This window comes from Tympanuchus pallidicinctus, unplaced genomic scaffold, assembly GCF_026119805.1.
Source record: "Tympanuchus pallidicinctus isolate F22 unplaced genomic scaffold, pur_lepc_1.0 scaffold5, whole genome shotgun sequence".
Taxonomy (NCBI): Eukaryota; Metazoa; Chordata; class Aves; order Galliformes; family Phasianidae; genus Tympanuchus; species Tympanuchus pallidicinctus.
Genome location: NW_026294769.1, coordinates 40,561,601 through 40,588,313, shown reverse-complemented (window position 1 = coordinate 40,588,313; position 26,713 = coordinate 40,561,601). Strand labels below are relative to the sequence as shown.

At 40.7% G+C, this 26,713-nt stretch overlaps 1 long non-coding RNA gene across 5 annotated transcripts; it reads right to left on the bottom strand.

Annotated features, from left to right (window-relative positions):
- Positions 1-228: 228 nt before the first annotated feature.
- LOC128091268 (uncharacterized) lies at positions 229-26,305 on the bottom strand. Of its 5 annotated transcripts, XR_008211322.1 has the most exons (5): positions 26,178-26,305; positions 8,373-8,438; positions 8,177-8,248; positions 7,491-7,618; positions 229-1,424 (listed from the first exon to the last, which is right to left on the bottom strand). It is a non-coding gene; the product is annotated as an uncharacterized LOC128091268 (long non-coding RNA). The 5 variants fall into 5 exon arrangements; XR_008211320.1 differs by adding an exon at positions 18,389-18,924 and having other exon boundaries at positions 7,491-8,438; XR_008211319.1 differs by having other exon boundaries at positions 8,177-8,438.
- Positions 26,306-26,713: the final 408 nt, after the last annotated feature.

Below are 26,713 nucleotides of genomic sequence, written 5' to 3'. Positions count from 1 at the left end.
GAGAAGATCAAGAGCCAAGATGTCCACAGCCAGAGATAAAATCATGGGACACAAAGTTCAGGTGTAATGAAGGAGATTTTCAGTTTAAAGCGTTACATCTGTAGAACAAACAAAAACTCATGAAGAGGAAGACTGTGCGCTCCTTCTTCTGCCCATGAGACAGCTGTGCAAAAGTGATCTCAGCACTACAAATGCATAACACAGTGAAATGAGAAAACCAGTATCTGCTCACATGAAACTGAAAGACTTTTATTGTGTTCAGAAGACAACAAACACAAGCATCTTTTACCTTAACTTGTCAGTTCAAACAAGTTTCCCAGCTGATATATTTTGCTTGTTTTGCATCTGGCTAAGAGAGTCTCTATGACTTATTCTGTGTATGGGAAATACTGGTTTTCAGTCCAAAATACTTCCTCAGCTCCATGTTTTTTTGAATGCAAAAACATTTATGCAAGTCCCAGAAGTATAACTTTCCCAGAAAAATTCTTGAACTGTCCAGTTGCACACTGGCATTATTATATCCCATTAGATCAGTAAGATTGATAATTTTAGAGGCAAGGAAGGAAATCTATTTTTTTTTAAATGCTTATTTTCTTTTATTCTCTGTACCAGAGTCATAGAATCATATCATAGAATGGCCTGGGTTGAAAACAATGATCATCGAGTTTTAACCCCCCTGCGATGTGCAGGGTCGCCAACCACCAGACCAGGCTGCCCAGAGCCACATCCAGCCTGGCCTTGAATGCATCCAGGGATGGGGCATCCACAACCTCATTGGGCAACCTGTTCCAGTGCATCACTATGCTCTGGGAGTCCACCATCAACTGAAGAATTTTCAGGGACCATTTTTTCAATGCAGAGACTTCAACAGTTAGGCAGTTGTGCTCTGTATATGGAGAGTGAGGTATGCAAGAGTGGGGTCCATGGGACCCACCTTCAACACACAGTGGTGGTAAGAAATCCCAAATAAGCACGAATCTCACTCATTAAGGTTCTCCAATGTCAGTACCTCTCTCCTGAAACTGGAGTCTCCCTTTCTCATAAATCCCTAATGAAGGTAAGAGGAAGAGCCAGTGCAATTTAATGATGTGGAGCATTCACTGTTGCATTCAAACTTGTTTCTTTCATCTTCAAAGGTGGTGGTGCTGGGAGAGTTGAGTCCAGGTTTTGTAGTTTCTTCTTCACATTTTTGCATACTGTATGAAACAGCTGAATGGACTTAGGACTGTTCAGATCTTTCCAGGCTTTGAACTCCTCCTGAATTACGATTTGCAAAGTGGAGACAGTTAAGATGGCTAATTGAGGTTCACTCTGACTTGTTTGAGACATGGTGATAATAAATTCCCTTGGTAAGGGGGTGAGGTTGATCAAACCTTCTTGAGATTTAACCTTGAATCTCGTTTATCCTGGATGAGAAATTTAACCTTCAAATTTTGCATAAAAGATGAGGACATTAAAAGGTAAGGACAAAAGATACTTTTTGTCCTTAATTTTGTAGAAGAAACAGCTTTTTTTTTTTTTTTTCGTTGGTCTAAGAACATCAGTCTTATAAGGTCTCACAAGGAAGAAAATACAGTGGTAGTCTCATTGTTTGGGAATTTCCTTTGAGTGTGTAAGTAATTATTGGTGCATCCCAGAATAGGCACAAATTAGGAATCTGGAAACTGTGGGCTTTCTGGAGTGGAAGAGCTGCTAAGTGAAAGCATCAGGTAGGTGAGTTTCAGACTCAGTTTGTAAATCCCAAACCCTTTGTATGAACCTAGCTTTATAATCCCATCCTTCCTTTTATGCTTCTATGACTCCAGGAGGAAAGCCTGAAGGAGTGGGAACACCTTCTTTCTATAATTGCAGGGTGAAATCTCAAACAAATGGCAGAGTACCCATCAACTTCAGTCATGTCAGGAATTTACATGTGGCTAAAAGATAACTGTTTTTGTTTTTATCGTATGTCTTTCCCCTTTGTTGATGAGTGTTGGCAGCGCACTTAACATAATGAGATTTACAGAGCTTCTTGGGACAAGTTTGTTTAAAAAAAAAAAACAGAAAAGAAAAAGGAAGCTGTCTAATGTATCTAATAATAACAGAATGATAGCAAACTATTCACGTGGTCGTCTCAGTTAGCAGGGAATGTATTTAGTGACTAAAGGGGAGGAGGACTTCCAATCTTATATTCCTATGAAATATGCAAAAATCTGAGCGATGGGGCATGGGGTAAAATATGTATATCTGCATCAAACAATGAAAGTAATGTCATTAGATCCATTCTGAAATACTTAGCTACAATTCCAAACAAGTACTTGATGCAGTTAATTAATGAGTTAACAACAGACTTCTTTTCCAGCCACTGCCAATCATGGTTCTTATTTATATCCACATAATGTTTTAATAATAAAAGGCATAAATCAGATTTTTTTTCATGACTTAAGAATATTGTATCTCAGTTCAAACATTTTTCCATCCTTTTAAACACACACACAAAAAATTGTGTTGCTCAATAAGACCAAAAAGAAATGTTTCTGCCAGTATTCAGTTTTGTTCTCACACCATCAAATATTTCAAAGTAAGTGTTGTAAGTGCTATGACTAATACTTTCTGCTTTTCACTTACTTCTGCTCAAGCTGTAAGGCCAGGATTTGTTCTCGTCTGTAGTTACGCCTTTCACATAAGTTATTACAGATCTTTGATTTGTTACTAATTAAAATGTAATTGTTGTAACCAAATTGTTCCTGCCACTCAAAACACAGCATATATGGCAACTGTTCTAGCACCTGCCTATCTCCTGGGATATTTTAAGCTGCACTTTTACTTCAAATTAACTGATTTTAAATTGATTCCATATAGTTACTTGTTTTGTGAAATTGTTCTACACATGGCACATGTGTTTGCTTGGCTGTGGGCACTTCTCTGCTACTGAACTCAATTTGATTGTTTTGGGCATTTGTGTAATGTCCAAAGCGGTCCTCAAAGCAGCATTAACAAGTAAGTAATTGATTTACAAATTGCCATGAAATCTGTCTATTTTGGATGGTTCTCTATGAGTATTTAATATAGGACAGTCCTTTATTAGAGAATACCTTGGCTATTGAGTTCTACTCTGTGTTGTACACTTTTTCTCCCACTTCTTTACACCCTTTCTTGGTAAGACACTTTGCAGTGGATACTTATGAAGAAAGCATTTTAGTCTGTAAGCCTTACGAAGGAGCTACACCAGCTCTACTTGCATGTTTAGCCAGTTCTAGTTTAGCTGTGTAGTATTTTTTTCACTGTTGAATCCCAATTACTTCTATATTATTTAAACTAGAATTTTTCCTTTTTGCTTAAAGCTTCGCATATTTTAGTTGGATGTGTTTAAATTCCCAGCCATTACAAAATGCTGCCTTTCATCTGTGTGCCACTATCTTCTGCAGGCACTGCTTTCAGAATCCCATTGGTTGTCCTTCAGTAGTGTCAGAAAATCTTAGAATCAGAGAATCAGAGATTTAGAGAAAGGCTTGTGTTGGAAGGGACCTTAATGCCCATTCACTGCCATCCCCCTAGATGCCCCCAGCTAGATCAGGCTGCCTAGGGCCCCATCCAACTGGCCTTGAACACTTCCAGGGATGGGAGCACCCACAGAATCTATAATTTTTCTCCCTTCAGCAGTGAAGGCTTTCCTCTGGTCAGGGAAGTAGAAGGACGTGCCATCAAAAACCCTTTATGTGATGGTCATCTCCTGCAAGGTGGTAAGAGCTCCTGACTGACACTATTCTTATACAGGGCAGCCCTGACTGTGCAGAGAGGTGTCCAGGCAAGGTACAGAAAGCAACTGCCTTTGTGCTGTTTTTCCCACAAGGCACTGTGCCAAAGTTGAGTCTCAGCACAGGCTGGAGACTTGTGTACAGATCCAGCTATATGTAAATGTGCGGTACTCAGCGTCAGAAATGGGATTCCAAACAGCCATTAAAACCTCAGATGCTGAAATGTTAATATTTCATAATTAAGAATATTACACAGAAATTATGCTGTTATGCTATGTGTAATTTTTCTCGTTCATCACATTTCAGATGTTATTTTGCATGATTTTTTGGATGCTTTTAAGTGGTTTTCGTCCAACTTTGTTGAATAATTACTTATCTGTCATCTGTTAACGCCTGCTTGATAGCTGAACAGCCACATCTTGGCTTCATAGCCAGGGATATTGGCTAGTTTACTGCTGCTGTTTTCATGTTCACTGTTTGTTTTCTAATGGCTCTTGAACATTTCCCATGCATATTTGGGCTGGAATGATTCTTTACATAATGCCTTAGAGGAAAACAAGGTTCTTCTAATAGCAATTAAAATTAGCAATGATATTAGGCTAAGAATTTAAAATCACATCTCATTCTATGCTAGTTCTCTTTGCACCATTAAAAAAAATCAATTTTCAACAGCATTGTATACCTCATGCATAATACACAGCTTCAGTGATGCACTTCTTGTTTTGGCTCAGGCAGATATAGCTTTTTTCTCTTTTTTTTTTCTTTTTTTCCTGTAATAGTTTATACTGTCTGCATAATGAGTCCTATCGAAGCTTTACCAGGAGAGTTACACTGTTCACACACTTCTGTTAGTACAGAATTTCCTGTCTGTTCTCTTAGAGAAGTTCCTCTTATCCTCAGATCTTCATGTAAGTATCGGGGAGAGACAAATCTGTAGCCTCAAGTTTTCTTTGAAGCTGGTTGTCACAATATGGGTGCAGGAAATGGGGGAACAAAATTAGGAAATGAGAATCTTGAGATAAAAGAATCATGAATGGTGCTGCAAGATGCTCCCAGCCATGCTACACTTCTTGTGCCATTGCCATGTTCACAGTAGATTATATGAGGAATAGTGCCATGGTTGGAGAGGTATTCAAGGAAGAAGAGTTGTTTTCTAGCCAGAAGTAGAGAGGAATGGACAAGAAATAACAATGAGAACTACCAGATAGATCAAGAATTTGTGATATCTGGACATTTGGGATGTTTTACCATCTGAGAGTGTTCCTACAAGGTGACCTACTTTCAGATTTATAAACAAAACATTTATTATGAGTCTTTCTATACTAAATGAATACATTTTCACTTAAAAATGAATACTTTTCAGATAAAAAGTCTTTCCAGGACTAGTAAGTAGATCAAGGTGTAAGAAAAGAATTCCTGAAATAATAAAAGAATCTGTGTTTGCCTGGATTCAGATGGAACATTTAGATCCTAAATTTACAGTGAAACATAGTCACAGAAAACAAAGTCAAGATCGAACACTCATTCTTTACTTTATGGGTTTTTGTATTCATAAAATGCAGATTTGTCAGCTGCATAATATGGGTAGAAAAATAAATAAGTTCAACTCTTACAGTTTAGTCATTGCAATCTTCCAGGTGGGATTCCTACCAGCTGATCTGCAGTGAATATTGATATAGGGTAGGTGCTGCCATGAACTGTTCACACATTTCTGTAAATCCCTGACAACTCTATCTACCCAACTAAGCTAAGATTCCAGCCATGAGAATGATGTAAGGAGCAAGGAAAATGGGCTGGTGATAGAATCATAGAATCATTTGAGTTGGAAGGGATCCTTAAAGGTCACCTGGTCCAACTCCCTGCAGTGAACAGAGACACCTACAGATACATCAGGGTGCTCAGAACCCTATCCAGCCTGACCTTGACTGTCTCAAGGAGTGGGGAACCCACCACCTTTTGGGGCAATCTGTGCCAGTGCCTCACCACCCATATTGTAAAAAACCTTTTCCTTATATCCTGTCTAAATAACTCCCCTTTTAGTTAGAAGACAGTTCCTCTTGTCCTATCACAACAAACCCTGGTAAAGAGTCTGTCCCCTTTCTTCTTGTAGACCCCCTTTAGATACTTGACGGGCAGCCCTCAGCTCTACCTGGAGCGTTCACTTCTCCAGGCTGAACAGCTCCAGCTCCCTCAGCTTATCCTCATAGGAGAGGAAACCAAGAATGAAGTATGGGTCAGTCTTTGTGTGAGGATTACTGGGTATGGGCTTGGAAGGAATGTTAAGGAACGTTTCGCTTTGGATACCTGAAGTTAGATATGGAGCTCATATTCATTTCTACAAATAAGAACAGAAGTTATACACTGAAATAAATATTTGAAAGTGAATTATGTCACTTTGAGCTTACTTCCTTGACTACCTTTTTGGTGAAGTTATGGCACATTACATTGCATCACCCTGAATTACAGTGTGGTGATGTTTTTGATGTAGAAGCTCAACAGGAAGAAGAATATCTCTTCCCAGATCTTTCCAACATTACACAAAAAACATTGACATTTCTCTACCTTAGCAAGACAGAGCTTGGTAATTACATTGTGAGAACATATTCTACATGTTAGCTAAAGGAACTACAGCAACTAAAACTTGACTGATGGCAGCCTGTGGTAATACAGGCATGTTTTCTCTGGATGTTGTGGAAGAAAAGTGGTGCAGCTGGCACAGAGGCCGCGCTTTACTATCCCTTAGCTTGCAAGAAGTCATAAAGCAAGAAGTCACTCTTTGATAGAAAGAAACGTTCTCACAGAGCTACTGATCTGTCCAAGCTTGCAAACAAGCACAACACAACACCACAAAAACAAAACAAAACAAAACAAACAGGCATTCTGTAGTATTTTCTGAATATATAACTTGGATCTGTTCCCTTCCTCTTTATAACAGCATCATTGTCATACCTCTCTGTATGACATAAGAAATGTGTGCTCATGATAAAAAATTCCCCAGTATCATGGTTCAATAAGCAGTCTCAGAAAATATTCCTCTAAATATTCCTATTCACTTAGCAAAGATGCAAATGAACCAAGAAAAAACATATGACAAGCACTGCATTAGTTGCTATATATACTCTAAAGGTCAGTGTAATTAATTGAAATAAATCTAGGACCACCTTCAAACAAGTTAATCTCCAGTTAAGATTTTGATGTCTCTGAGGGCCTTGGGCTGGCCAATAGGAGGCAACAGGCTCAGGGATTTAGATAATATTTAGGTCAAATGAATTATCTTTAAAGCATATTTCAGAAAATGTTCTAAAAAGTAAATTCAATTGTAGTGCAAGCAGCAGCCCAGCATATTACACACCATGAGAAAGTCATCTGAAGAACAATCAGTTTTGTTTAGAGGAGAAAAAACATATATAGTCTGAGGATTTGGGGAAGTACATACTGGAACTTTCCAAAGACCTTTTGATTATTTTATTACAATAAACAAAGGGAGTGGTATTTAAAAACATGATTTCAAATATTTTGTTTAAAAGATACCATAGCAAAATATCCAGTGCTTTCAAATTGAGAAATTTCATTGAAAATGAAAACATGGAACTTAAATATTGTGGCTTTTTTAAATTTGCATCACTCTCTGTTTCTGGTGTGGATATTTATGTGTGGATAGTACCCCAAGTTCCCAAGTTTCAGTGCCCCCAGAATTCATTTACTTTACACAAAAAGTTATTTACCCAGCTCTGCTGGGGACTTAAATCTTACCTCTTTTATAACTGTTCCTTGGAAAGAGAACAAACTTCAAAGGATTGCAAGATTCTGAGAGAATACTGCTTTCTGAAGACCTTTCTTCTTTTTTTTTTTTCAGAGAAAATGTGGTAGTTCAGTGATGTCTGTGATGTACAGATGGTGAGAGTTAGTGGGTACAGTAAATGTATTGCAATAACATAATATTTCATACCTTGACCTTTCAAAATTGATGCCATTTATATTCTGCACAAAGTAAATTTAACTGTTTCACAAAGGTTGGAGGAGTTCCTGAAACGTTCAGTATCAGTCTGTGCTTCAGACCAGTACAACAAAGAGAGAGATTTCATGGATAAGACTGAGATCTTTCAGAGGGACAAATATTTTTATGTCTTTGGTAGTACTTCTTGTTACAGATACCAAGGGAGTCAACTAGGAAAGGTGTCCTCCTAGATTTGTTGCTTGTAAGCAGAGAAGGTCTCACGGGTGAAATGGTGACTGGAGCCTGTCTTGGCCATAGTGACCATGAGATTGGTGAACATACAATCTTTGGTGATAGGAGAAAAAGTGCCACGTTAACACTGGATATGGGGAAAGCAGACTTCATGCTGCTCAGGGAACTATTTGGCAAGTTTTCTATGAAAACTGCTTCTGAAGGCATAAGGATCCAGCAGTGCTGGTCACTTTTTTGTACCACCTCTTACCAAGCAATTCCATAATGTCCAAAGTCATGCAGCTGGGGTAGAAGGCCAGCTTGGCTGAGCAGGGATCTTCTTCTAGAGGTTAGGTGAAAAAGAAAGTGTATGGTCACTGTTCAAAGTGGTTCAGGATTGGGAGCAAAACCTGCTCATGCATTAGATCAAATGTGCATAGGACTCGGTTTGATCTCCCTGTACACACCTGGGTGTTTCCATGCAGCTGATGCACGCAGGTGATCCCATTGCCATCATTCCTCCATCAGTGTTCCTGAAAACAGAGGCAAAACAAAACAAGACAGTGGGAATGAGTTTTCAGGGTTATGTTCAACTGGTGCATTCCTAAGATGCCTTTTAGACTTGCTTTGCTTTCAGCTGATGTAGCTAGAGTACCTGGACTATGCAAGCTGTTTGTACTCTTATGTGCAGAATTACACAGTGTGTACCATTTAATAGTAAAAAAAAGTCTTCTACCATCTTCTGCCATTAGCAGCAGAGGTATTATGTTGAGATGTCACTGCAGCAATCCTCACAGAAGAGTAGTAACTGAAGGCCTCTTCAAACACTGGAATCTCTTTGCAGAAAGTACAGTTATAAAAGCTGTACCACCCAAAATCTGCTCTGGAATCCATATGAGATAGAGGCTGACTGTAGTCAGACTAAGCACTGACAGGGTAAAGTAAATGAAAATAACCAATGGAAGCAGTATAGTGCAATTTATAAAATATCAAAATGAAAATAGGTGAGAACTCATTGTATATGCTAAATTATACATATAGGTGACGACTTCACATCTTGTGTCTGTCATGTATTTGTTGTATTTATTGTGAAAGCTAGAAAGGAAAATGGTCATAAAATATTTAAGCCGAGTAAGTGGAAAAAAATGTTTTCCCAGGATAATGCACTCCTCCAGCTATTAGGTAATGAAGCAAAGAAGAAGCATTTATTTTTCCAAGCAGAGGGCGTTGCTTCTAAGATAAATCTCTGTGATAATGAACATAAAGCAGACATACCACATAATTAATCCAGAGGAATTGTATACAGCATGTATTGAATGAATGATGGCTGTTCCCAGTGGCCCTGTTCCCCAGAGCAGCACTGCAGGGCTAAGTCATCCATCTGTATGGGGCTCATGGGAGTCAGGAGAGGTGATGATCTCCAGCAGTGTGTTTACTCCTGGAGAGCAATGCTGAAGGAAAACAGGCGTTTCCCTTCCCACAGATGCGGTGTTCGCTGTGTGAGTGGCAGGGGGCAGGCTTTGATAGAAGGCTTTTTCTGCACAGATATCCTTAATTTGTTTCCTATGCATTAAAGGCTTTGCTTTACTTCCAGTACTGCTTTCCAGTGATTTTTATGGGTGACACTGCTGTTAGTTTAGGTGGAATAACTATCTCCCTGCTTGTTTAGAAGGACTTTTTCCCCCCAAAAATCCAAACACAAGCAGAGGTTGGTCTTTAAATTACCTCTCGTGCTTTACTTTGGGCACAATTAGCGCTTTGTTTCCTGCTGACTTTTCACACCATGGGACTCAACTTCCTGTAGTCTCATGTTCAGTGTGGTTTTGGTGGTGCAGACAATCTGAAAATCTGCCTGGCTTCTGTACCTTTTTCAGCACTGATCATTTTTTCAATATTTGTTCAATATTTTTAACGTTCCTTTTACAAGATCTCATTTCTAAATGTCATCCCTTGATAGCTTATTAAACATCTGAACTTGTATTTCTTTATCAATTTCAGAAATATTTATATTTGCCTTAGCAGTAATTCCCTTCTGTTCTTTCAGGAAAAGAGTTGCTAGCCTGAAAATGTAACTCAGTAGAAACATTTCTAATTACTGTACAAAACACTTCATTAGGATATTATCACAGGAATGTCATTTGAAGTCAAATATATAAGTACATACAACCTGGTGATACTTACAAGAATACCCAGGATTACCTTCAGAAGCTCAGAATTAAATGCAAGCTCCACCACCCCAGGTGCCAGCTCATTTGCTTGGGCAGATCGAGTTGAACCTGTGACAGGTTTCTTCAATGACATGAAGTACCTGTAGTTAATGGTGGAGTTGTTTGCTCTTACAATGTCACCAAGGCTATTTGTGCCGGGTCACATCACTTCAAAGAAAGTTTTTTAAACTCTTCTCCCTCCTTTCATCTCGTCTGATAGGTGAATATTCTGCCCTTGCTTATTGTAAAATCAACAGATATCGCTTATTCCTTTATCTTAAATCACTGCTTTTCTAAGTTGATACTATTGTCTATGTTGAAAACTGGATAGTATGGATATGCATGTAATAACAATAGCAAATGAATACTACTAGACTGCCCAAAAGTGCATTTAACATTTAACATTTTCATTGCCATTGCTGCACCGGTACAGAGAGTATGTGCTATACGCTCCTTAAAAATCAGGTATTTATATTCGATGTCCCAACTGGACTTCATTCAAACTCATACCTGTGATTTGAGTACTTCTCCTCTCATCACATAAAAAGAGAGGATCCAAAAGTGATGGAGCCAGGTTCTGTTCATGGGGTACCACAGGCAACGGGCACCAAATAGAACAGAGGAGGTTCTCTCCGAACATCAGTAAATGCTTCTTCTACATGGGCACAGGCTGCCCAGAGAGGGTGTAGAGTGTCCTCCTTGGAGACCTTTACAAGCTGTCTGGATATGGCCCTGCACACCCTGCTCTTGGCGTTAGGCTGGATGGACCCAGAGGTCCCTGCCAGCTGCAGCCTCTCCATGATTCTGTGATTTTGTGAAACCTCATCCCTTTTGAACACAGTCGGGTGTCTCAATGCTAGGATGGACAAACTTGCTCAAGTATAGGTTAGTGACTGGGCTGAAAATTCGAAGTTCACGTAAACAAACATATGGTACGTTTATAATTATTATTTCCCCAACTGAGGACTCAGTGGTTTGAAGCTCATTACATAGGTGGGGGGGAGGAAAGGCCTCTATTGGCATACTGTCTTTATTTAAGGAAATGAAATCTAAATAACACTTCAGGCCACTGGAGGCAAAACTCATTTAAAGGAAGCCCAGGAGAACAAATGTGGGTGCTGCTATCATCCTTACCTCCCCATTTTAGGTATTTTCCCCTGTTTAAATAGAAAGAAAAATTTCACCTCGGTTCAGTTCTTGCAGATATATAATTTTAGTGGCTCTCACTGACTACATTTAAAAAGCCGTGCAGGTAATATTTACGCAAGGAAGAATAAAATTTTAGCCGTAATTACAGCTCCAGGCTACAGCTTCCCTTCCTGAGGGGTTTCTGGGGTGGCCAGCAAAGGCCCCACAGTAAACTGAAGAAATGCTGCTCCATACTTCCTCACGATTACACATCTTTTGTTTTTTATTACTATGGTTATGATTCTTATTTCCGCAGTGCCCAAGAGGGCTCAGCACAGTGGGAGTCCTATTTAACTGCAAAGAGAAATTCAGAGACAACAGCAGTTCCAGAGCACCTTTTTGAAAAGAGATTACGTTTAAAGAAGAGCATGGCAGCTTCCAACACTGGAGGCTGAGCATGCTCAAATATACACTCACCAACACACTGCTGTTTAACTCAAACAGACGTTTTCCAAGCAAATAAACAAACGTGTATTCACATCAATATAAGGATCTGGGGTCTGCTCCTGCTTCTGAAAATTTGGCTCCATGTACGTGGATGTGGAAAACAACAGCTGTGAAGGAGGAAATTTGGAGAACACCAGAGCCGGCTGCAGATTTGCATTCTTTGACATCTGGTGCAGAACAGACACTGCGGAGTTCTATGACAACAGAGACTTTATGCATCTGTCAGCTAAACCTAGCATTTCTCTTTGGGATGTTTGCATGAATGAGGTTGATCTCAGAGAGCTGCTTTAGGCCAGAACAAAAGAAAGGAGGAGGATGTGCATGATTTGGACTCTGTAAGCAGAGCTGGCAAGTTGCAAGGAGCTCACCTTGAACTGGGATAGCACATCTCTTCTACAAGAATTTGCAAGATGGCCTCCACCAAACACCTATGTCTTTGATTTCCAAAATGCTGTGGCCTGGGGGCTTGCCTAAAGCCTTTTAATGCGCAATAAAAAAGCTTAAGTGTATTTGTGTTTGCATGCGTATGTGAGTATGGATGTGGCAAATCCTGTTATAGGAGAGTGGCCAGTACAGCTTAAAAAAGTGATTTTCAACACCTCCTGTGGTGAACAGTCATTATCACAGTAAAGCCAAATACTGAAGGAAAAGAAGAGTTGTGACCATATGACATCACAACTGCAACTCTCTGCACAACTCAGTAGAAAACCTGAAGTGCCAGGGTACTGCAGGAGTTAACAGCAGAGGTTTGATTAGTTATAGGTGCCTAAGATGAGATCCAAAATAACACGAAGCCATCCACAGCACAACAGATACGCAACATCTATGTCCAAGAGTAATAACCCAGACTGCTATGGGGCCTTAAATATGCCAGTAAAAGCTTCAAGTGTGTAAGGTTCTGCTACAGCATGTGATTTAAGGCACATTTTGCTGCAGCTGGATATTTTGAAGTCATGATCCCAGAAGGCTGTACCGCTTTTACACAAATTAACAGTTTGTGGTGCCCAAGCTGCCTGATTCTTAGGCAGTAAGAAACCCAGTATGGAGCATGGCAGCTTCAGCTCCATTTAAAACATAAAGCTGAGGAGAAGATGGGGAATTCATTTCAGTGCCCTCTGCTTCACAGGGCTGTGGATTACCCAGCAGATTACACAACCAACTTGGGTAAGTATCTGCCTGGCCCCATGAATCCTGGATTCCTGGCTTTGGCTCAGAGCAGATTTCAACACCTTCTCCTTCCCTACCTGTGCATGCACGCTTGCACAGATCACGGTGCACAGCCTGCTGCTCAGAGGGCTGGGGTTCAGGAGGGTTCAGGCTCTTGTTAAATGAAGCAGGATCTCCAGGTGTGTTCATCCTGCTTCTGTGCTCTCCTTTGTGAGGCTACAGTGATGTGAAACTGAACAGCATGATGAAAATTTGCTTCAAGTTGTCTGCTCCAAAATGGGCAAAGCAGTGTGCTGTGCCTCTTATGAGGAAGGGGGAAATCTGGGTTTATGAATGAGTGAATCTGATTTTGAGAAGTCAGAGTGACATCAGAGCTTGAGTTAATACCTTCAAATGAATTGTCTAGAAAATAAAGCTGATGTCAAATGGGCTATGTGTCCTGTGGAGCTTGCCCACACAAGTCTCAGTGGTGCAGTGCAACATATGAACACAGTTATCAAGTGAAAGAGCTTTGATTAGCGTGGCTGACATCAACCCATGGCTGAACTGGTTCTTCAAACATTGCAGGAGTAGCCCTCATCTGGGTTGTCAAGTGACTCTCAGAGATCCAACAAAAGCAGGAATAAAGCACCGATAATTGTTACCGTGTTTATTTGATGTTTCTTGGTTTCATAAACCAAGAACATAAAATAATTATAATTATTAACATGTTCCAATGAAAAAATACATGTGTAAAATATGTGAATTTAGGATTAAGATGGCAGTGTCATCTGGATAACTCCCACAATGTAAGATAGATACGGAATATTGCAGACAGGACAAGTGCAGACATGGTCTCTTGAACTGATCTGCTCTTTTACCTCCTTCCAGTACAGCTGATATTTCTGAGATGAGAAAAGTCTGCTTTGTGCTTAGCCAGTTCATATAACCACAGTTCTCATGAAAACGAACAAGATTTCGATAAAGACACTGTACACTGTTATACATTGTAAATTTTCACATGCTCTCATTATGACCATCATTATATAGTGTTGGGCATACATTCTTTGCAAAATGAAATTAGATCACTGATTCATGGACTTTTATTTTAGTCCATATTGCGCAGTAACAATTTCCTCCTGGAGAAGGAAGCTACATAATTTGATTTTAACTGGATTCTTCTTTTTGTGCCACCAGGATAAATACAGGCTTCACACGAAAACATTTAACTTCTCCTCATAACTCCGGCCAACTGAGAGTTAGCATAGCCTGGATGCAGGCAGAGATGCTGTGCAGTCTGTGGCAGCAACCTTCCATCTCAGCCATCTGAGAGCACACACTGTGCAGCAAACAGTGCTGATGAAGGCCACCCTTTCTCAACATATGCAGGCTTCATAGCCCCTGCTATGCATGTTGTGTTATCTATGAGGTAAATGAGGTAAAAATGATGGGCGGTACAGAGGATGAATTAAGCTTTCCTCCTGCCTTTTTCATCTTCCTTTCAGACAAGCATATGTTACATAGTGCTGCTTGAATTGCTTATGTTTAGTATGTTTATGAGAAGTATTATTGCACCTTTGCCATCTGTGTGAAGAAATACCCTGAACTGCTTTGGCTGCCTGCTGTCTCTGCATAGTGTATGTTGTGTTACACATGTGACGGGAAATGTTTCTGTAGTATAGACCCTAAGTCCTTTAATTGTAGCTTATTGTCCCATTATGGATAAAAAAGAAGCAAAGCTCTTAAGTATACCCTATTAATGACACCTATAAATATCTGTATTACTTTAGCAGTGCTGCAGTGGTATCTGGTATGCTAAATAAAGTTCCACAGTCTTCACAGAAGTACAATCCTTTAACTTTGAAAGAGAGATAGGTGGAAGTTTACTAGGGGAAAGTAGGCTTTGTTGAGAGCTTGCGGTTGACAAATGTTAAAATCCAATTTCTGAGAAGTTTGCTCTTGGTCATATGATAGACTGAGAGAGTTGTGGCTCTTCAGCCTGGAGAAGAGAAGGCTCCTGGGGGACCTTTTAGCAGCTTTTCAATACCTGAAAGGAGCCTACTGGAAGGCTGGGGAGGGACTTGGGCACATAGCAACAGGACAAAGGGAAATGGCTTTAAACTGGAAGAAAGTAGATTTAGACTAGATATCAAGAAGAAATTCTTTACAGCAAGGGTGGTGAGACACAGGAGCGGGTTGCCCAGTTGGGGTGGTGGATGCCCCCTTCCTGGAAGTATTCAAGGCCAGGCTGGATGGAGCTGTGAGCAACGTGGTCTAGAGGAGGTGTTCCTATAGCAGGTGGCTGGAACTAGGTGATCTTAAAGGTCTCTTCCAACCCAAACCATTCTATGATTCTACAAACCAGGCATGAGAGGAACCTTGTTGCCTTCGGATGACTGCTGTGTTTTTACACTGGATACAGACGCAGCTTCTTAAAGACAGAATGTATCTAACGTGAATACAACATGCCTGTTGCTTTTATCAGTTAACATCAGCAAGGAAATTGCATTTTTTGTTTGTATTGTAAAGTGCTGTTATGTCAACGTGTGTGGTGTTTGTATGTGTGTCCATGCATGTGGACGTAGCCCTTGCGGTTAATACACGTGTACGTAGCTCCTATATGTGGTGTTTTAGTCATGTAATTAATTACTTCAAGGCTCAAAACCCAGAATGTGCACCCATGAACACTTCTGAAACTGAAGCACTACAACACTGGCATGCCTCAACAAGGGTATCAACCTTGTGCTAGATTGAAATCATTCCAGACAATCTGTTTCGCATTTCCAAGTGTGCTCTCATGCTCTAATGAGTTAACTCACTTGGTATTCATTTCCTTCTGACAACTGCTTTTGGAAAATAAAGTGTGCATTGTTATCTTTGCTTTGTCCATCCTGTTAATTGTTTAGGAAATGCAGCTGAAGATTATCTGGAGTTTTCCATGGCAAAAGTTGACCTGTGGCAATGGGACAATGATCAATCTCATCTTGAAGGAGTCTCAAACAAAATGCTTATTCATTTACTTTTCTGGATTAAGCACGGCGCTTAAAAATGTTTCCTTCATTTATGCAAATAGATAAAAACAGAAGTGTAATCTTAGGAATTTTATGAGAAAGTCCTCCCTGGTGTATCAGCGCCATTCACCCGGTGAAGGTGAATATACCAACATATTGCAATACTCAGATTTGCCAGCAACAAGTTGGAAGTCTTCTCTACTCCTTTCTTGTTTTCTTACAGTCATTAAATTCACAATACCCTGAGAATTCACACTCTTAGTGCTTGCATTAGGTTGGCAGGGGATGAAGACAGACACAGTACTCCTCCCCTACATTGTTCTTCAGCGTCAGATGCATGAAGAGATGCTGTATTACCCCAATGATGCTTTTGCTTGCTGCTGCCCAGCCTTAGCCTGTGCTTTGGTAAGGGTTCTTGCACTGCTTCCCTCGAATGGACCCTGACTGAGTTTCATAAAATGAAACTAGAGTGCCTCAGATTCCCACTTAAAAACTGAAAAAACTTCCATGAGAGGCAGCTGCCATACAAGACAAGCTATTCATTGGCAGCAGCAACCTTTCCTGCTCTTTTCCATCCCTACAACACTTCCAGGAGCTCTTGAAATTGCTGTGCACATTGTCCTCAGTTTCCTAGTATGCTTTTCAAGCCTGCTATCCTATGGAGAGTGCAGCAACTAATTTTCATAGATGCATGGATATATTTGATCCCTGGTGTCCTGGCTGTGTTGCCCATGCCAGCTTTTTGCAATGAGTTGTGTGCTGAGCCAACTGCAGCGCAGAGCACAGCATTGCTTGTGCCCATCTCTCCCTTCTCTCCAAGCACAATTAGATCACCTCAAAATATCTGCACCACTCAGGGGCTCTAGATTTCACGTGAGGCTTCAGAGATTAATTTAGCACAACTGCTTTGCCTTGGGATTTAAACAAGCTACTAATTTAAAAGCCCTGAATCTTTCTGGCTGTCCCTGTGCTGAAGCCCTATGCTTCCCATAGGATCTCTGGGAATACAGAGTATATAAAAAGAAAAAGAAGCATGAGACTCTTAGCCTTTCAGCTCTTCATTTCCCCATGACTTTCAGATAGCTCTGACTTGCACACTGGAGAGACTCAGAGGTATTTTTTTTAATAGGAAACAGATTGAAGGTGCAGGTTTTCACCGATCTCTGTGCAAGTTCACCTCTCTGAGGAAATCCCTGAAGAGTTCAGTGCACAGCACGAGGCATATTTGGTACCTTGTATTATACTCTGTTCTCTCCTGCACTTAGTTTCCAATCAGCAGGTGGTGGAAAAACCTCTTTATTTTCCTTTACTGTGTACTTAAAGGTTGCAAATGATTTTGACCACCCTAACCCTATTTTAATGCAAGCCACTGAAGCAGAACCCTCGAATGCCCCCTGATCCTGAACAGAGAGCTGAGCAGGAGTGGAAGCTGGCTTCATAAGACTAAGGAAATCTGTTTTCAGAACAGCAGTCCTCTGCAGCTGCATGCGGCACTGTGAGACTGTCTTTACCAGTGCTGGGGTGACACACAAATCTGAGCTGTACTGAACGACTGCACACATCTGAATTTCCATTTTCCTCAGCATTCCACCCCTTCTGAGGTGCTGGTGGCACTTGGCTGGCCCTGCGTGCACTGGGTGGGCCATCTGTGCCTGGCTGCGTGAGGCTCATATTTTCCTTGATGCTGAAGAGCAGCTGCACATCTGCAGGATACTCCAGGGAGAAATGAACCATAGTTTGATTTTCAGAAATAGCCTCATAAATCTAAGATTTCTAAAAGAAAATGCTGGCCAGGCTTTTACTTAGATTCCATCCTTATTTTTTACTTAGTTCAATCTAAATAATAATAATAAAAAAAGGGTCCTGTATTCTCCGTTACATAAATTGGTGCAGTCCCACTGAAGCCTATAGAATTATATCAAATATGCTAGCAGAAAATTTGGCCCACAGAGGGAAAAGAAACCTTGATAATGCTGTGCTGTCAACATAAGCATTCATTTTCCTTATTGTCTGTACCAAGGGATCGTTTTCTTTAGTCGGAACTCCAACTGCAATTTTTACTGTAAAGAATATTGCTCTTAAATAGAAAATAAAAAGTAAATGATGATAATTTACAATAAGTATACTACTATAGCCTGAATTTTCAAGGAAAAACATTACATAAACTCAATTTCAGATAGCGTTCTATTATGTGAAAACCGCTGTTGATATAATAACTTCTATTTTAGGTTGCTAGTAAAGAGAAGAACAATGTGACCCATTTAAAAACTGGCTCACAGAAAAATATTAGTAATCCATTTATCATTTCTATTTAATTTTGTTGATAAGAACCACCTGATAGAAACATTTCTTTGTTGCAAAACTAACAGCACCACAGGACATATTTGACCATAACACATGCATTTTGCAATGGTACTGAGAAATGGATTTTCTGTTCATTGCCAGTGCAGTTTGAAAGGGAAATGAAAAAAGAAAACCACTCACCTTCGAATTCTTCAGTGGATGAAGCGAGGATTTTTAGAAATCTCAAAGTAATGGCAAATCACACTCACATGACTAGAGTGCTGCAGTGGCTTTGTACAGGCTTTTTGGGAAGGATAGCCTGGGATGACGAGCAGGGACAGTTGTCCTGTATTAGAGAGAAGCAGGGATGCATGGAGCTCTGCCATGACCCAGATGAGAGCGTATGGGTCTAGGCTGGCTGGCAGACCACCGCGGGTGACATTGGTGTGGGTATCTGCTATGGACTGTGTGATAAAAAAGAAGCAGCAGATCATCAGGCCTCTGCTGGACGACTGGAAAAAATGTCTTGTTTACTGGCCCTGGTCCTCATGGAAGACTCTGACAATGCTGATATCTGCAGGAGGGACAACACAGAAGGGCAGTTGCAATCCCATGGGATATCATCTTGGAGAGAGGAGGAGTCCAGGAGAGCTGGCTGATTTTCAAGGACTGCCTCCTCCAAACTCAAGACTGGTCCATTCCCACGTGTAAGAAGTCAAGGAGACGAGGCAGGAGGCCTGCATGAATAAGCAAGAAGCTCCTGGCAAAACTCAACGACATAAATATTCATGAGGTGGAGATAGGGTCAGGTGATATGGGAATAGACACTGCCTAATCATGCAGGGAGTAGGTGAGGAAAGCCAAAGCCCACCAGGAATATAATCTGGAGAAGATGTGAAAGGCAGTTAGACATTTCTAAGGACATGTCAGCAACAAAGGAGAGACTAGAAACTGCTGATTCTAGTTGCTGCTGAACGGTGCAGGGCACCTGGTGACAGAGAATATGGCAAAGGCCAGTCTACTCAGTACCCTTTTCTCTTTGTCTTTTAATGGTAAGACCAACTTTCAGGAATCCCAGGTTTCTGACTCACAGAAACATCTCAAACAAGGAAAAGTTAGCATTGTTGGAGGATCAGGTCAGGGAAGACTTTAAAAACCTGCACACACAGTGACGTCTGTGTGACATTATGGAATGCAACCATAAGTACTGAGAGATCTGGTTGTAGTCACCACGAGGCCACTCAACAATCCCTGAAACATCAATACAGTATGAAGGTTCCTGAGGACTGAAAAAAGCAAATGTTGCTCCTTTCTTCAAGTTGGAAGGCCAGTCAGCCTCATCTCAGGCTCTGAGAGGGAATAGAGGAAAAAATCCTGGGTACCATTTGCAAAAATAATGAAAAGCAAAGAGTAGGAGTAGTCAGCACAGGTCTGGGAAGGAAAAATCATTCTTGACAAAGCCGGTAGCTGCCTATGAAGAAAGGACTAGTCTAGTGCATGAAGGGAAAGCAGTGAATATTTATCTTTAGTAAGGTTTTTGACACTGTCAAATTGATTAAATACAGCCCTGGACTGAAAATTAGCCTAATTGCTGGTTTGAAAGGATTCTGACCACATAACAAAGTGGCCACTCACCACAGATATGCAGTGGTATGAACAGTGAGGATGTTATTGTTTAACATCTCAATTACTCAGACGGACCTTGTGAAAGACAAAATGCTACTACACCAAAAAGTTGAATATGACCCAGAAATACACATATGCAACAGAGAAGGCCAACAGTCTCCTGATTGCACTAAGAGGAGTATTTCTAGAAGGCTGAGGGAAATTATCCTTCCCCTCAGTACTAGTGAGCATGTGGAGCATTGTGTCCACTTCTGGGGTCGCCAGTACATGAGAGATCTGGACAGTGTCTAGTGAAGGGCCATGAAGATGATGAAAGAACTGGAGAACCTCTGCTGTGAGGAGTGGCTGAGAGCTGGCACTGCTCGGCCTGCTCCAGAGGAAGATCCATGGGAAATCAGCAATACCTATAAATGCCTGAAGGCAGGGTGTGAAGGTGATGGAGCCACGCTGTTTTTGGTGGTGCCCAGCACCAGGACAAGAGGCAATGGGTACAAACTGAAACACGGGAGTTTACCTCTGAATACAAGGTAGCACTTCTCTGTTGTGTGGGTGATGGAGCACCGGCACAGTTTACCCAGAGACGCTATAGTTTCCTCCTCAGAAATCTTCATAAGCTGCCTGGACATGGGCCTGGGCACCTTGCTCTGGGTGTCCTTGCTTCAGGAGGAATTGGACCAGGTGACTTCCAGAAGTCCTTTCCAACATCAACTACTCTGTGGAATCATTGCTTATGTAATTTTTATAAAGAGCTGCCTCTGAATAAAGCCCCATGTTATAGTAACATACCTAATCACAGTCTCCTATTGTTAATAAGTTATCAAGAATTCCCATGTAAGTCTTCAGGTTGCAGGTGCACACAGACTCCTGACATCCAAACAGAAAGATATCAAAGGTCTTTTATCACCTGATTCCGAGGCAGATAGCAGATGTTTCGACACTTCTCACAAGCTGCACACCTGAAGGGCTAGGCTGCCCTACTGTGAGGTACACAGGTGAGACCATAACCTTGGTCCAGAGCACTGGAGAGGAGAAATGAGCTGCTAGTGGCAGGCAGCTGGTTTTGCTGGCACTGCAGCAGTTCAGGAGCCCTTCTCTCAAGGAGAACCTGATGCTGATTTTTCCAGCCTACTTTCTAGACCTTTTGTGCTGATCCTGCAAAGCTCGAAGGGAATAGAGCAGGGCTGGGAATACATGTGAAAAAATTATCTCCCCCAGTGTGCTAGGTACTGAACAGAAGGAATATGTAACAGCACGACATCTGCACCAATTCCACAGAGACAAACTGCTTCTGAAAGCTGTTTTCGGTTGTCCAGGAAAACTCGTTTTCTTCCCAGGTTTGAAATAGGCAAGGTCATTTCATTTTTACTTCAGCTGCCTATTATTGTTATGATTATTATCACCAGTGAATTATTTTGAATATCAAGCGCACAAAGCAAACTATTCTTTTAATTTTTACATCATACTTCAATAGTAAGTTTTGGCCTGCATTTTTATTAAATGAGAAAACATTACCTACTCTGTTTAGAATTAACGCATTCATGAGTTTTATTTTCAGTGGCTATGAGGGAAAGAAAACATTTTAAAGGAAATTGAGGTAGTTGATATCTTCCCTAATGCATTTTTAATGTATGAGAAATGGTAAGGAGCAGAAAAGCATTCCATACTCTGCAATGCAATTTGACAACAAAAGAATTAACAAAAGACAGTAAGATGAAAACAAACAAACAGAAGCAGGGAATACGGAAAGATACAGCTGTGCCATAAGGTCTCCAGTTAGGTAATTTTATTGGGATTTCCAGCGTACAATGAATGAATCTGATAAGCGATGAGGGGATGAGGAAGTTGTGATATTAATAAGAACATATGAAACTGTGCTTCTGTGATTTATAGCTAATAATATTACTGAAATGAGGAAATGAAGCTAATGAAGGCAATCAATCCTATATGATTTTTTTTCTTTCTATTGTTGATTTTCAAAGCATTTCTGATGGAAAAAGGAAAGATTTGTCTTCTCCCCACAGTCTCTGCTGACATGAGAAGTCCCACTGAAATCAATCAGCAAGCAGTCTGGGGAGTACATAAATCTCTGTGGATGCACTTCTGCCTTGCTTCTGTGGTTTGTCTCATGCCAGTGTCCTAAGAGCACATTTTCTTTGAGTAACAAAGCTGCTATAAGCGCATTTGGCGTGCAATTATAGATCTTACTGATGTGTTAACGAACTCTTGCTGCTATGAATGTTACTTTGATCTTGCTGACTTGGGTACTGATCGCAAAGGCTTTTGCTGCCCTGTACCAATCTTTCCAGATCTCTGAGTATTTATGCAATTAGCTAGTCTGCACTGTACCCTGCACTGCTTATTTTCTCTGGTATTAGTACTGGAGAAAACTAATGCAAGTCTAGCTTAATTGTATTTACCCACACTGCAAGAATGACACAGACTGCAGTATATCTCCACTTCTGATTGTCATCTTTTCCACTCCAACACGCCTTCATCTCAATAAATGAAGTCCAGCTTCAGTGAGATTTGGCAGATCCCAGGAAACTTACAGAGACAGACAGTTTTTCTCTCCTTTATGTTCCTTGCCTGTTTCCAATATAGTTACTTGTTTTTCTTAGAAGGGAGAATGTGATTTAGAGTATTTATCTTTACAGCATTTGGAAGAACACCTATTTCTTCGCAGAAATGTCATGGGATGTATTGAAGAACACAGGCATTTATGAAATACTGGAAGTACTATGCTTTGCTTCAAGAGCAGAACTCACAGTGCTCCTTATGAGGGGGCCTCTACATGAAATTACTAATTTGTGGATAGACCTGTAGATACTAACGAATGACCATTCTTAGGGGAGAGGATTCCACATAAATTTTTGTTCTCTAGGCCAACACATTCCTTTCTCATATTTTGGAAATGGACAGCAGAAATTGCTGTGTCACCATGCTCATTTAAATCAGTGACAGCCTTTGCAATGACAGTGAGGCAGGATAAGATCTCTTGTAAACAGCAAGCACTCACATCTTGTCCTGGACTCATGAATTATAGAATGATAGAATCATCAAGGTTGGAAAAGACCTCTAAGATTATCTAGTCCAACCATTCACCCGCCACTAAACTATGTCTGTTGGTACCAAATCCATGTTTTTTGAACATCTCCATGGATGGTGACTCCACCACATCCCTGTGCTGCCCGTTCCAGTGCCTCACCACTCTTATTGAGAATAAATGGTTCACAGCATCCAAACTGAACCTCCTCTGTTGCAACTGGAGGCCATTAGCTCTCGCTCTATCACTAGTTATGCGGGAGAAGAGACCAATCCCCACCTCATCACAACCTCCTTTCAGGGGGTTGTAGAGAGTGATAAGGTCTCCCCTGAGCCTTCTCTTCTCCAGACTAAACAATCCCAGTTCCCTCTGCCGCTCCCCATCATACTTGTGCTCCAGACCCTTCACAGCTTCTTTACCCTTCTCTGGAAGTGCTCCAGGGCCTCAATGTCTTTCTTGCAGTGAGGGGCCCAAAAAAAACAGTACTCAGGGTGCAGTCTTGCCAGAACTGAGTACAGGGGGACAATTACTTCCCTGCTCCTGCTGGCAAAGCTATTCCTGATACAAGCCAGGATGCTGTTGGCCTTCTTGGTCACCTGGGCACACTGCTGGCTCATGTTTAGCTGAGAACTGACCAGCACCCCTAGGTCCTTTCCCTCTACAAAGTCTTCCAGCCACTCTGCCCCAAGCCTGTATAATTGCATAGGGCTGTTGTGGGCCAAAGTGCAGGACCTCACACTTGGTCTTCTTGAACTTGCTGAAAACCACTGTTATCTGATTTAACACCTTACATGTCCACCTCATCCAAATACAAGAATAGGCACATGGATATGAGACAGAAAGGAAGTATGATGGTGAAAAGAAAGTTGTGTGAATACAGAGCTGGAATAAAAGTATGGCATTATAGACAAGATCATACAACACATTTTTCTGTGCAAGGGTTTTTTTGTGGGGAATCTTAATTCCAAGAAGCTGTTGAGGCTAGTGGTATGGAGTACAGTAAACTATCGGCAGAACAGAAAAAATATTTTAAATAGTAGGTGCTTGGAATAGCTCAAGTCTCATCTGAGCATGCTGAGAACAGTTTGAGGTATGACATGAGCTGTGGAAAGATCAGGTACACAGCAAGCAAGAAATTGACTACTTCAAAAGAAAAATACCTGATTATGTTTATCAGAAAACAAAAGAACAAAAGTCCTGACTGGTTATTTGTATTTGAGGGTACTTCTGAAAACCACTTACCACAGAGTAGATTAAACCCTAGCACTGTTGAGCTGTCATCACTGTAAATTCATTAATGCTTCACTGAACTGTTCTAATGCCATTAGACTGCCCCATGTGACATGCGCCCTGTCTATGAATGCTTTCTTTGTCTCTCCACTTAGCACGGAAGATGAAAGACTCTGGAACTTTTTCAAGCAAAGAATACTTGCAATCATAAATAAAACAAATATCTTCAATTTAACATTTATTCCCTCCTTTCTCATACAGAAGTTGATGTAAGTACCAGGGAAAAACAGGTGCATAGAGGCTTTCAGCTGCTTTTGAAGACAACCAGGAAGCAAATAAGTCATATGGAGATGTGCTGTAGAAAAAGCACTTATAATTTCTAGATACATTTTTCCTAATGAGAATGTGAGATGCCAGCTCTTCCTAAGGTACAGCACGCACTGTTGAATTCTCATCAACACTGATGGATGCTGGTTGTATGGGAATGTAATTTAAACACAGAGATGTATGTAATGATTCATTAAATTACCAGATAAAGTACTTCTGAAAAGGACTAATAGTAGGAAAAATAAAATGCTATTAGAGGTAAAAAAATTTCCTGTCTTATAAGCAGGAAACCCCCAAATGGATGCTCTCAGTACACTGTAGCAGTCTGAATCTGCATACAAATACCCTGAAGTCGTACTTCAGTAGTCCTAAAATATCACTATCACAATCAGTTTTTTAACTTCCAAACCTACTGAAGGTCACAGTTTTCCTGTCAATAATATTATTGCTGTTAAACAACAGTGTAATCTGAGATTATGTTATGTTTTGGGCCTGTGGTTAGAATCTGAATAGTAGTTTTTTCCCCCTGGGGCAATCCAATTCTCACATAAAACATTTGTATTTTTCAGGATTAGACCTAACATGATCCACAGTCTTTATGAGATGAAGGTGAGTAGAAACGAATGAACTGTGCCAAAGTCTCTCTGCCTTCTCCTTCCACATCTATCCATAGAGCTGGTTCGACGTGGATGGAAACACACAATTCTTTGTAAAGAGCTGGCACAACGCGCCCTCATTAGTGGAGCAGGTCCACTTCTATTTGGCACTCTTGCAGTATCTCATTTAAATACCATGCTGCAGGGATTTTGTAAAGTCTCTGGGATCTTAACTATGAAAGAAGTTATTCTTGTTAATTCCTGCAACTTCCTGGGCTTGATACATGGCATTGCCTGGCACGGATTTCACTTCCCCCGTGACACGGAAAAAGCACAAGCGCTCCTGTCAGAGCACAATTTGCTTCAGTGCCATACACTAACAAAGAAGATCTCTGATGAACAAGCTTTTAATTCTGTATTGCCACACTTTTAGTTGATAATTTACAACTTCACAAAGCAGTGTATCAATGACTGTGCCAAAAGCTCAGTTCTGAGCAAAGTTGCTAAAAGAAGTGTGAGTGCAGAGGAGAGAGCGCTCATGGGATGCTCACAGAAGAAGCTTTGCAGATACTTTTGATCCACTGCCATCATTTTTATTACTACATGCATTGTATTTATTGCTAATGTAGGACAGTCCAGGAAGAGTCCCAAGGAACTATAAATGATGTCTTTCAATTTGGGAAATGCCTTCTGCTTCTCTGAACCCCAAGGTGGCATCTACCAAATCCAAAAGTGCACAGAGACTCAGAGAAGCATGCCCTCTGCAAGGAGAAGATCTCTTTCGATCAAATTGAAATTTAAGCAAAATATATAGGTAGCCAAATTTCAAAGAGCATCAGACTTTCAGCAAAAAGCCCCGCTGGGTCCTTCAACACAATGCCTGCCCAAGCATGTCAGGCAAAACTGCTGGGATGGGCCATTCCTTCTGTGAGAAGGGACTATCAGCTGCTTGAATGCATGTTAACATACCCAAAAGAAGCATTTCAAAGAGATGCTAAGTGCTAAAAAAGAATAATAATGGAATTTAAGAGGACTTGCATTCTCTATGAGAAATATTGACTCACTGGGAGCCAAAACCTTCAGAGAAAGTGCTTACACACAGTCAAGCATTTTGTGAAGAAAGTGACAGCACAGGAACATAGAATAGCATGGGACCTTTTCTGCTTACCTGACTGTTGTCTCCTACCTCGAGAACTTCACAGTAATCCTTAACTACAAACTGTCTGCTAGTGCTCTTCCTCTGCACCTTTTCCAGATGAAGAGAGGCTGAGATTATCTGCTTTGCTGATGCAGATATAACAAAGCACGCTGTGCTGTGAACTAACACCCTTCCTGTGGAACAAATATTAGGAAGCAGCTGAAGAGATATTTAAGACTCCTGAGTTTCAGCATAAAACAGAAAATGCCTGCTTTCAGATTCTGGAGGAGGGTGGAGACTATGAAATACAAAATCTCAAAGGAAAAATTCAAACAAGCAGACTGTTTAGTGAGGAAGGCTTCTTTGTTGCCTCTTTTAAAATATATATAAAACTGCTGTATCTTGATGGATATATATAAAACTGCTGCATATTGATGTATTGCAGGACACTGATAAAATACTAGAGCCATTGAGTAATCTGGTGAGGTTTGGGCAAAGGTTTCATATTTAGTGTGTGAGATGTCTTTTTGATTTTTTTTTTAAGATGGCAGCTGTTTGGAGCTGCT